Here is a 7,742-nt window from a genome sequence, read left to right on the forward strand (position 1 = left end):
TGAAAAGATCTGTGCCATAATCAAATGCCTATTGTTCTACGTGATATATTAGTATAAAATATTTTAAAAACACACTCCCTGTTGCAGCCCCAAAGTTGCTATGGTTGCACAGTTCAAAATCCATATTGCATCTGATCAGAGGTGGTCATCAAGTCATCTCCACACTTGCAATTGGTCTTGCTACTTTTTGCTTGTCTCTAGAAATATATGTTGTTATTCTATTAGTATGATGTGTGCAAGGCTGATACATTATAAGTATCATTAATGCCCATAAATGGCGGCTTAAATATTTGATTGAATTTTAAAGCAATCTCTCATACTGACTTGGGGAAAAAGAATACTGATTAGCCATTACATCTATTATTTCAAAAATCTCGTTTCCCACCATTTCTGTCACAGTATCAAAAGTATCACAGGTAACTCCATTCTGACCTGCATGCTGTGAGTGGCAGATAGAAAAATGATAATTAAGAACAGAATGGTGGCAGTTCCATGCAAGGCATATGGCCCTGGTATTTCTTTCTGTTGGCTGGGAGCAGCAGCACTTCATGGTTCAGTGATCTGTTGGATAATCACAAAATAAAATAAAAGATGGCATTTGTTACAGAGAATAAGCCTCGATAGTGCCGTTGAACTACAAAACAATTCCTCTGTAATCACTGGTTGTAACAAGATATGAATGCCATCTCTGCATCTTATTCTGACTTACATCATGCCATCATTTACACGACTAAACAGATAAGCATTTGTTTTCATACCAAGACACGTGTTACTTGCATTGCAGAAGCAGAACTGTTATACATTCCATGTGTGGCTCCTACAAAGAAAAGAAGTGGGGATCTCAGAGAAATCCCCACTTGACTCAAATCCCTACCAGTGCTATTCTTGTGATTACCCAACCATGGCCTTGATTTGCTTACAATATAAATACCATATTTTTTCACACCCCACCTCCAAAGTATAATATATACCCTGTTTTATGAAAGGCAGAAAGAAGGGAAAAAAAGATCTTTCCTTGTCATAAGTAACTGGTTAGTTGTGGCTACTGAGCAGTCTGCTCATTGTTTTACTCCTTGTGAACTGCATGTAGATTTTTCTTTTACTTTTGTCCCTAACTGGCAGAAACTATTAGTACTATTGTTTCCCAGGAGCTGGTTTTGGGAAGGAGGAGTGAGGGGGGGTGGAGGGAAGTGCATGTTGTATGCAGGAAAATACGGTAACATCATGCTGCTAATAGTCTGGCCATTTAGAAAATAAAGTGAATGTTAAAGTATGCATTTTCCCTTTCCTCTCCAGTAAATCTAGTCATTAAGCACTTAACAAGTGATAGATCACATCCAATATCTAGGTCCAAATTCCCTCTGAGTGCAAATCGAATTACTTTAGTTCTCATTAATGTCAAGACCTTCAACATCCACAGGTCCTTAGGTTAGAATCACGTTTTTGACCTACAAAACCTAATAGTTTTCAAAACTAAAAAGTAGCACAAGGCTAGTGTGAAATGTTCATAAAGTTTCATTTAGCCTGATTCTTTTCCCAATTTGAGTTTATTTGAATTTGAGCTATATCCAAATTGATGTCTTCAATGGATACAACAATGTGTTTAATACCTATAGGAGCTCTTGGTGTTGTTGTTGTTTCAAATTCCTTCAGTGCTAAACTATCATATTTTTCTGCCTTTTTTTATTGGGAATTCAGAACATCTTTAAACTAAGCCTTTGCTTTTCAACAAGTAAAATCAGTTTTTACCTGCCTCTCATCATCTCACCAACTTGACAAGAAAGTATAAAAGGAAACAAAGCAAAATTTTTGTTCCAGATTTTTTTTTCAAAATGTCTTAAAATAGTTTGAATTTTAATATTTCAAAATTATAATGTTTTGACCATCTCTGCCTGTACACATACACTCATGTGTATATATGTAATATGCGTATACTTGAAATAAGGCTTGGTGTCATAGAATCATAGAAAATAGGGCTGGACGGGACCTCAGGAGGTCATCTAGTCCAACCCTCTGCTCAAGGCAGGATCATTCCTGTCTAAACCATTCCAAACAAATGTTTGTCTAACCTGAGTCGTATGAATATTTCATGAAGAGTTTCTTGAAACTTTTGCTTTCCTAAAACTTATTTTTATTTTGAAGTTTTTTGGAACTGTGTAATTTGAACAATTTCAATTCATTGTGTTCCAAAAAAATAGGTGCAAAGTGAAAAGCAATAATGCTTTTCTCTGCGGGGGGCACATCTACACATTCATTAATGTGCAGTGCCTACTTCTAGTACTAGTACTTCAATTATCAAGTACTAAATAAATGCACAGTAGGCTGCCATACTGCACATTAGCATAACCACACACTCTTTATCTTACAGTTAATGCTCAGTAGAAAAATACAACTGCGCATTAGCCTAATAGCAGGGGTTTTGCTGTGAGACTGTGATATGTGGGCAGCCAGTCTACTGCTTATTAAGCGTCTTGTATAGATACACCCAGAGGGTATAAATAAGGGAGAAGAGGTTGCTTCATGTCTTTTACTCCTCTAAATTCCCAGAAATTCCCTAATTTATACCTAGCATTTGCTTTATCTTAATGGTTTAAAGCTCTGACAAGCACATAAAATTATGTCAAAACTTGAGATCAGGAAGGTAATGTAGATCACACAGTTGTTAGTAGAGAAGGTGCAGGGGGAGAAGGGAGGACAACCCACTGGTAGGTCAGCTAGCTCACACCTCTAAGCCAGCATGGGACCGCTATCTGAAGTATATTTTCCACGGCTTTTTTGCAATCCATGTTTAAATGTCTCAGATGATAGAATGTCCTTTGGGATGTTTGCAGATTTTTCCTCTTCCTTATTTCTTAGGAGCTGTGTTAAGAATGAGGCCACTGGGCCTCATTTTCCCACAGTCTTGCTGAGTTGGTTAACCTCTTATGAATCTTTCTGTATTCACTCACAGCTGCAGGAAAGGCTGTCAGAAGATGCTCACAGAATTCACTTGGTTTTGGAATCATTCCCTAAATGATATTATATAAAGATGACGGCATATATGGTATGATTGAATTTAATCTCTTCTACTTATAGCTCAAATAATAAACTGCTTCTCTCTCGGTAAATTAACCACACACTGCAAGGATTGTAGATAGTTGCTGGTTAGACTTCCTGAAAGTAGCAGACATTTCAGTATATACCAAACATTTATGATGAGAAATGTATCCACAAAATTGCATTGAATATACCGTATTGGATAATTTGCTATTTGTAACTCCGATTTAAATTTAAATGTATATAAAATGTGTACATATACATATACACACACCAAGTTTAGGAAGACGATGCTACGAGAGATCAGTGTTTCACCAATACACAATTTTCCTAACGTGCATCCCAACCCTACAGAGATACTGGAATGTATTTAAGTTGTTTAGAATTTCTTTCTCAGTTCTAAATTTAAAACTAGGCTTTTGGGGCACAGGCTGTACTTTCTCTGGGGGTGTAATTGTCATGTACATATTAATATATGCAAATAAAACCAGAGTTTCAACAGCCACTATTCCTCCAAAGGTTACATTCTCTAATTAGAGCCAAGCAATTAGCTCTAAAAAAGTTTTCTTTTTTTTTTTCAGAAGCCCTGCTTTTCCTTAACAGAGAAATTACTTTCCAGCCATTCCCTTTTTTCAAGATATGAAATAATTAAAGCTGTACCTTCATTTCATCTTGCCCACTAATTGCCCCCTTTTAACACACATCATTTCAAATGGTGCCACTTTGAGATTTTATGGCTGTCTAATATGTACATGAGTGTGGCTGCAATGTTAGAACAAATTGAACTGTTCTCTGTCATTTTGACACCTCAAATCCCATGTTACTGACTGATGTGACTTGGGGATCGGCGATAACTAAGTCTTCAGGCTTAATCTTTTTTTTTTTTTTTTGGTACTAAAAAAATAACAGTTTGATGTAGGAATGGTGTGACCTGCTGAGTGTTCTCAAATATAGATGGATAGTGTGCATTTTTCCTTCTCTAGTATGGGATCTGAAGTTTTAAAAGAAACTTCATTTGACCTTGGCAGGACTTTGATTCCTTTTTCAATGGAAGAACCAATGATCAGATCAAAGGGTCATAAATTATGAAAATAAAAGGAAGTCATGTAATGAAAGTTGCACTACTGTTTCTATTAGCTGTGTAGCATAAACAAATTCACATCACCTTACTGTTTTAATTAAGTGGCCAGAAAGAGGAATGAGAGTAAGTTACAATCCCAAATGAGATAGTTTGAACACAGATCTGAACATGTGGAACCCCCTACCCTGGGGGTCTTTAAGAGGAGAGTGGATGAACATCTTGCCGGAGTTATTTGACCCCAATACTCTTTCCTGCCATGGCAGGGGGTCAGACTTGATCTCTCGGGTCCCTCCCGACCCTACCAACTATGAAACTATAAGGGACAGCTCCAAACCTTTGTCACTAGGTATGGAGTGGACAGAGAATAGGGAGTATCATAATCTTGCAAGTTGTTGCTAGTAGAAGGACAGCTGCATATTAACACCCATCCAAGTAAGGAGGGACCAGGAAGAAAACTGGAACTCACTGATACACTGCCTCTCAGTTAAGACTGGCATCATCCTTTGCTTAGGGCTGTGCCTAAAGGTATAATCTAGCACATACTGATTAATGTAGCAATTCTCAAGCACATTCCCATGTCCAGTAAATTGGTACATTTATACATGTGCATACAGATTAGATGCAATGCTGACTGGTGCTTTGGAAATGCAGAGTGATAGACACGGTGGGCATCATAAAATAATCATCAACCTAAAGAAGTCCAGAAATGATGGTATCTTCCTGTATATGTATTAGGAGTTACCTTGCAAATAAAAATCACAGTACAGATGAGTGGGCAGATACATTTGTACAGTAGATATGTTGATTAAAATGTCTTGCAAGGAGAGTGGATTGATTTCATAACCCCCCAAACTAGCATCCACAGATACTATGTATAATGGTGAAACATATTTAATAAAATATTTAAACTTTTCTTGCCCAAAATGATACCCTCAAGCATTGATATTTCTATTACACTAATAGCAATTTCTATTCATGTTCTGATAGTGAAAATTAACTGCACAAGAAAGTGCTCCTGCTTTTTGGGTGGATACCTCCACTTAACAATTTTTTTGCAGTTTCCCCCCCAAGTTTGAACATTTTGCAATTGCAAATATTTTGCACATCCTTTTAAGCATTAAAGGCAGAATCTATTTGCTTTTGGCTGAATTCAGCTGAGGTTTCTATCATGATCTGCAGGAAGAATTTAGAGCATAAGGTCCCCAGTGGCTGGAAGTCTGTGCAAAGGAGGATTGTATCTCAGCAGAGTTTTGTTCTTCCAAGAAGGGGAAGTTTCAGACTCCATTAGGGACTTCACTGTTGACATGCCTATTCTCAGTGATTCCTATTAGCTAATTCTAGGCAGCTCCTTGGCCATTGTGCTAACCATTCGGGGTCCATTTCCAGGGCACCTACCTTCCCCTAGGCACTATGTATGGAACAGGGGGATCAAACTCCAGGCTGTGAATTCCAGTCAGGGTGCCAGGCACCTATCATTTAGGCAGTGAATCACCTAACGCATGGGTGCCTAAGTCCTTGTCATCATGGATTTGATGCTTTTCAGATTAGGGATTTTTTTCTGCTCTCAATTTTTTTGCAGCATATTGCAGCATTACATATGGTGGCAATTGACTGGACTAGCTCAGAATTTGTGTCAGGTCTTTGCCTGTCATGCTCCCAAATTGTTTTTGAGCATATTGAACTAACGGATGCCGCTTTGAGTCTGCCCTTTTTTTTTTCTTTTTTTTTTTTTGTTCATCTTGATGTTGTGTGTTGTTGGGTCCTTGCTGAGCCATTCTGTCCCCCTTCATTGGTCACAGTTTACATATTGCCATTGGGATGTCACTTGTTAGCATGGGGTGGGCTAGATTGCATTGTTATGCAAATGAAGTCCAGATTTACATGTTACTCAAGACTAATGTTCATTGTGTTGCTTCTGTGTGGATGTATTTGATAGATAACAATTGTTTAGAGGCCACAGACTTTGTTGTAATAAAGTGCAAGTTAAACAGAAGCTCTATTAATTACGTCTCAATTGTTTTTAAGAGCTGTTAACTGTTATTTCTGCCTTTTTAGTGCAGGGTCAGGCTTTGCCACCCAGACATATCATGATTGGTGCCTGCTTTGCCAGTAGCCTACTTACAGAGTAAGACACTCCTCACCAGGTTCCCAGATGCCACAGTTTGGTCTTGTCCTGATCAACAATCAAAAAGGGGGGGGGAACAAACAAGATAAATGTTAGTGTTTTGATATTTTATTTTAGGAGGGTTTAATGGTGGTAAAAGAGAAAAGGATATAAAATATTAGTGAATAAACTGAGGTTTGAAGTTAAAAGGAGGTTCCTAACCATTAAAGCAGTCAGGTTCTGGAGCAGCCTTTCAATGGGAGTAACAGGAACAGAAAGAAAACGTAACAGGTTGAAAATGAAATTTATACAAGGCATTTCATACATCCCCAGACACCGTGTTGCATGATGCTTGAGGTGCATTCTACCTTGATTTCCCAGAAGAGCTGCAAACCTTTCCCAGACAGACTTTTATGCATCCTGTTCTGCCAGGGATCGTCTTTATTCTTAGGCAGCTCAACAGAAACACAAGGCAAGCCTTCATCCAGGCTTCTTAGGGTCCATCTACACGAGAGGCTACGTCACTGTAGTGATGAGCTACTCATCGCTACAATGCTATAGCATCGGTGGGCATTAACTGTGATGCTGTGTAGTAGGGTCAGAAACAACCCATGAGCCGCTGGGACTGTGCAGTCCCGGTGGGTACTGCACAGTTATTTAGTACTTGATTTTGCAGTTAGCTTTTAATACTAACGGACTGCGCAGTACCTACCAGTACTGAGCAGTCCCAGAAGTGCATGGGTCATTTCTGACCCTAATACACATTAGCAGTGGCATCGCGGTACATGCCTGCTGATGCTGCCTTGCCATAGCAATGAGCAGTTCATCACTACAGCAATATAGTATCTCATGTAGAAGCGCCCTAAGAAGTCTGGATGAAGGCCTGCCTTGTGTTTCTGTTGAGGTGCCTAAGAATAAATCTGATCCCTGGCAGAAGGGGATGCATAAAAGTCTGCATGGAAAGGTTTGCAGCTCTGTTGGGAAATCAAGCTGGAATGCACCCCAAGCATTATGCAAGACGGTGTCTGGGACTGAATAGACCACCGACATGCCATGTATACATTTCATCTTCAGCCTGTTACATCTTCTTTAGCAAGTACTAAATGACTGAGCAGCCACCCACCAATACAAAGCTGCTAAAGCAAGTACTTAATGACTGCACAGTATCAGCTGTACAGTGGGGTGCATGTGTAGGTACACCCTTAGTTTAGAGACATGCTTCATCTGAGAGTCCCAGTCCTACCTGAGTCTATCTGCCCCACATCCATAGGCTTAATTGTCAGGCATTATCAACTTCTGCTCTTTCCAGGAAGTCATATGTCCAGCAGAAAACTTCTAGCTGCACAAGGGTGGCCAACCTGTGGCTTCAGAGCCACATGAGGGAGCCAAATGGAAGCTCGTTACTGTGTGCTTGTTCAAAGATTCAAGGAGATGAATATTAACTTCTGAAGAGCTGCACATGGCTCCAGAGCCACAGGATGGCCACCCCTGTATCTAGCACCTGCAGCCACTATGTCGTTC

General features: G+C 39.3%; 1 long non-coding RNA gene across 1 annotated transcript in view; it reads right to left on the reverse strand.

Moving 5' to 3' along the window:
- Window positions 1-4,293: 4,293 nt before the first annotated feature.
- The window catches only part of LOC109300118, a 16,961-nt gene continuing 13,512 nt past the window's right edge, over window positions 4,294-7,742 (reverse strand). Inside the window, exon 3 of the long non-coding RNA XR_002098129.1 lies at window positions 4,294-4,395. This is a non-coding gene — a long non-coding RNA (uncharacterized LOC109300118). The remainder of the gene's footprint in view (window positions 4,396-7,742) is intronic.

The sequence above is a fragment of the Gavialis gangeticus genome, unplaced genomic scaffold, assembly GCF_001723915.1.
Source record: "Gavialis gangeticus isolate Ggan-Ray unplaced genomic scaffold, GavGan_comp1, whole genome shotgun sequence".
Classification (NCBI taxonomy): domain Eukaryota; kingdom Metazoa; phylum Chordata; order Crocodylia; family Gavialidae; genus Gavialis; species Gavialis gangeticus.